The 4,895-nt window shown below is 38.3% G+C and overlaps 1 long non-coding RNA gene across 1 annotated transcript in view; it reads right to left on the reverse strand.

Annotated features, from left to right (window-relative positions):
• LOC123521054 overlaps positions 1-3,835 on the reverse strand; it is a 13,373-nt gene extending 9,538 nt beyond the window's left edge. The window contains exons 1-3 of the long non-coding RNA XR_006679544.1: positions 3,603-3,835; positions 1,914-2,013; positions 575-610 (exon numbers count right to left, since the gene is read on the reverse strand). This is a non-coding gene — a long non-coding RNA (uncharacterized LOC123521054). The remainder of the gene's footprint in view (positions 1-574; positions 611-1,913; positions 2,014-3,602) is intronic.
• Positions 3,836-4,895: the final 1,060 nt, after the last annotated feature.

A 4,895-nucleotide genomic window follows, 5' to 3' on the forward strand; every position in this document is an offset into this window, starting at 1 on the left:
CTGAGCCATTTGTAGTGCTTATAATTTAACTGTTCATTTGTTATATATTTATCTGTACATGATTTAACAGTTCATTTCTTGTTATATATCTAATTATCTTTATAAATATATTTAATTATCAGCAATTTGGTTTTATCTCTCTAGAGAACCCTGTCTAACACACTGGCCCAGGACCAGGCAGCGCATAACTTAGGCTGTTACGCATAAGGTCGCCATGAGATGGAATTGACTTGAGAGCAATGAACAACTTTATTCCAAATACTGTGTTTGATGAAGAAAAGAGACAGAAGGGCACGGCATTTGGGATGGGCACCCCCTAAGGAGGAAGACCCTCACCAACATAGACTGGCACATTGGCTTCAATGATGGGCTCAAACAGTGTCGGTCATGAAGATGGCACTAGACAGGGCAACATTTCATTCTGTTGTGCATGGGATCGCTCAAAGTTGGAATTGACTTGCAAGCACCCAGAAACACCACCCACGAATAAGTGAGACAAAGTAGAATGTAAGCAAAAAGAGATGAGGGAGGAGGGAAGCTACACTTTATAACTCTTAATAGGATGGATTCTTACCAGTGGAAGATAAGATTCATCTTGAGTGATTTGAACCTAGGAACAATATAAAATATACAGAAAGCTTAAGTTGGCTTCTAACACTGGTTTTTCCCATTAATAAATATTAAGAAACAAACATCTTAATATTTTTAGAATTAAAAGCTTTTAAAAATGTTGCAATAAAATTTAAAAGTATAACACAAAAGAAACAGATTATAAGTGACTACTAGAGAGCACAGTATATTAATTTTAAGCTGTTAAGTAATCATTACAAGATCATTTTCTGTTTAATAAAAAAGTTTCATCTGAGATACAGGAGAACCACACAATTTCAAAAGTGTGATTTGGATGTCACTCAGAATGAGCTCCAAGATTGCTGTATACAGCTCTGCCTATACAGACATCCTTCCCATTTAAGAAACCACTGACTGCTTGGCTTCTTAATACGCCCCCCCCCTGTCTCATTTGCCTTATTAAAAATGGAACTTCCTCTCATTCATATATAAAATTGGCTAAGAAAGTAAAATAGAATAGCACTGGTGTGAACATTGGTTTGTAGGCTATTACTGCAAACAAGTTACACTGTTACTAGTGCACTACTACACAAACAGTAATGAGTTTCCTGTGTCAGGAAGCTTAAAAAATGGAATTGTTTTAATTATGATGAAAATATTCCTCACAGAATTAATATACTATAGGTTGACTGCCACAGAGGAAGTGTTTGCAAGTAACGCCCATTGCAGTGCCAACATAATTGTTTGAGAATCCAGAACGTTCAATTATTTTAAGAAACATACTAGATTATGTTTAATTTTGCTCTGCCCACAACATTAACTCTATCTTAATGGGGCTGTAGGACATAGTTTAGCTAATTTGTGAGCTGCTTTCAAGAATGAACTGAAGACACCAGGGCTGTAACTCAAGGGCAGATCAGGTTCAAAACATTCATTGGTCTGCAGCAGGCCTGAAAGGAAGCACCGCTCTTGAAGTGACACCGGATTTATAATTGCAGCTAAAATGGTTTTCCACATCAATATGGATGAGCTGTGTCATTTATTTGTATTTACAAGTTGTCATTAAAATTCCCAAATAGCAGAGAAGCATAATCCCTTTGCCCAGGCATTGCAGGCCATGTGCACCTTCTGCACGTGCCATTCACACTTACTCTGCACACATCACTCTAAAGTGATTTGTACTTTCAATTGTGATGACAGCAGTAACAAGCTAGCCTCACTTCTAGAGCTCTCTTTGTTGAATGTGACAATTAAAAAAATACTACTACCAGTCTGTGATGCAGGGGTAACAAACTGTTCTAATAGCCAGCCTTCTGTAGCACAATAAAAACGTGTTCACTCACTGCCACTAGCTAGTCGCTGGGAACTCAGTCTGCGTCGATATTTTTCATTTTCTTCAAGCATTCTAGATATGAATTTGCAGACTCCATTCCAGACTGAAACCTTTAAAAGATACGTACGGTTCAGGAACACTGAGCCTGAGAGGTAGAAATACATTTTGATGGAGGCAATTGGGAGTGACTGGACTGGGTTGCCCACCCAAGGGTCTAGTCATTATAAAGCAATATGAGCACTCAGCCAACTAAGACGTAAGTGGAATTGTTTTGCTACAATAACTAAAGTCTCAGATATTCTTTTCCAACTTTCTTAGTATTTAATGCCTATAACATTTAAATTAATTCTTAGATGAAGCTTCCTTTCAAAGGCAGTGTCTACCTAAATAGTTTCAGCACATTCCATTTTCTTCTGAAAAGCAATAATGATTTTTTTAAAAGAATGAATTTTTCTGAGGGGGCTTCAAAAAACAGGAAAATTCTCATAGTTTTCAATTGCATTTTTCTATGAACTTTTTGAAGCCCCCTTGCATTCCAATGTCTAAACCACTGGCCAATGACTTGATTTTTTTTAGATGTATTTAATTCTAGCGAGAATTAATTATTTCTCATAGAATATACCAAAGCAAAATGACTGAAGAGCAGGAACACACCACGCTCCCTGATTGGGACTTCTACACCAGAGTTCACAGAATGAGGGCGATTGTATCCAGTTGACTCAGGTTCAAATTCTGCCTTTGCCACTTAACCCGTTGTTGGACATGGAGCAACTTTCCTCCTCTAGGAATCACTTAATACATTGCCTTATTAGAACTATTTTTAAAATATGTAAGTAAAGCATTTAGCTTACTGTCTATCCAGCACACGGTAAATTTGAAGTAAATACTGGCTATTGCTCTTTGTTCCTCGTTCGAGAGAAATTGGGTTTTGGAAAAAGGGTTTCTAAGTATAGTGGGAAGATTAGATGCTCATTCAAATGCATATTACAGGGTTAACTCACCTTAAAGTGATTTTATACTACTATATATAAAATGTATACTAAATGTGGATTATATGCTGCATGCATTATGTTTGGATTATAAGGCAAACAAATTCAAAGCTTAAAGACAGTACACGTTTACATGTCATCGTCACTTAACAATTTCTTTAAAATGAAGAAACAGTGCCACGGTAACCTATTGTGGCAATCAAAGGTAAGTAGAGACACTGATCTTTCAAGTAGCCATGACATTTGGACCACCAGCAGTGAGAACGGTTCGGCCATAAACATCCTTGCCAGTTTTCGTGCTAGAGACTTAACATGCACCCCTTGTCTCTGAAAAGAACAGTATGACACCAATGTGGAGTCATCATTCTTCCCTGTAAAATCCAGGGTTTTCCTGCTCTACTACATTACCCACCACAGCTGTTAAATTCTGTGTAACATAGATCATGCTATGAAAAGTGTTTCATGGGGGTGCATTTAGATTAAAATGTGGTTTAGACATTCAAACACTAGAAGGATGATTCATTAGGGTTCATAAATATTTCCAAAGTAAGTTCCATTTCTGCTAAATTACTTCTATTTTCTCATTTCAATAAATTAAGTTATTCAAAAGACAGAACTATTTTCACTGTCTTTGGTATCTTTACACATTTGTATTTAGTGTGCATAAGCAGAAATTAAAGTACTGTTCAGTCCCCTTTACAATAATGTACCTTTTTCTTTTTCTTCTTAATTTTTTTGGAAGCTTCATTCAAACGTATGGGAAAATCATATTTTTCACCTACCTTCTTCTGAGTTAAACCTAATTCAAAAAACAAAAAATAAGTTGAGAAGGTAAATTATCAAGGTCAGCTGACATTTCAAAGTATAAACCATCCCAAGAATAGGGAGCCCTGATGACATAGTGGTTCTGTGTTAGGCTGCTAATCGCAAGTTCAGCAGTTTGAAATCATCAGCTGCTTAGCTGGAGAAAGATTAGACTTTGTGCTCTCATAAAGAGTTACAGTCTCAAAAAACCCCAGGGGCAGTTCTACCCTGTCGCAGATGGTCACCATGAGTTGGAATTGACTTGATGGCAGTAAGTTTTATTTTTATTTTTTTTGGTATCCCAAGAATGGAAATGTATCTGGGGCTCTCTCTGGGGACTTTTACACTTGATGGTATATTTCTCATCAATTGATAGTCCAATTAGCTAATAACATGTGAAATCCAACTAAGAAAGCTAAAGATAAGCCACCTTCCCAAGCTCCTTGTCATCGAGTCAGTTCTGACTGAGCCTGCGCTCTTGTGTGCAGAGCACAAAGACACGTCCTGGGGTGCTTTGGGCTGTGACCTTGCAGAAGCAGCTTGCCAGCTCTCTCTTCTGAGGTGTCTCTGGATATGTTCAAACCATGAACTTCTGGGTTAGTAGATGAGCACTGAAAGGTTGTTTAACCTTGGAAATGTCTTAGAGGTCTAGTTCGGTCTCTTGCCTCTCATTTGAAATGTAGATTCCCCAGAGGATGATTCTGCCACTAAGCAACAGAATAACTAAACAAACACCTGTAAACACAATCCGTCCGGTTTTTCTTGTTTCCATACATGCCCCAATGCCAGACACACACTACATTTATGACTACCCTAACAATGACTCCGGGAAGGCCTTGTTCATAGAACACAGGGCACTTCTGTATCAAGTTTATAATGTATTGCCTCCACTAGACTGTGACGCCTGGAAGGCAATAGTCCTGACTTTGCTGTGCATCTCTGTATCCATACAACCTGGTACAAAGCTCAAAAACTAAACTCATTGCCAGCAACTCACTTCCAACTCATAGCGACCTTGTGGTTTCTGAGGTTAGATATCTGTATAAGAGCACCAAGCCTTGTCGTTCTCTCCAGAAGCAGCTGCTGCTTTCAGTGACCTATGGTTAGCAGTCCCCCAGGACGCCATCGATACGAAGTAGATATCAATGCGGTTTGCTAAAGGGAGTATGTTTCTTGACTCTGCACTACACCATGGTGCC

Source organism: Echinops telfairi, unplaced genomic scaffold, assembly GCF_000313985.2.
Source record: "Echinops telfairi isolate 266 unplaced genomic scaffold, ASM31398v2 ScPeMD7_7469;HRSCAF=8507_0, whole genome shotgun sequence".
In the NCBI taxonomy this organism is placed as follows: Eukaryota; Metazoa; Chordata; class Mammalia; order Afrosoricida; family Tenrecidae; genus Echinops; species Echinops telfairi.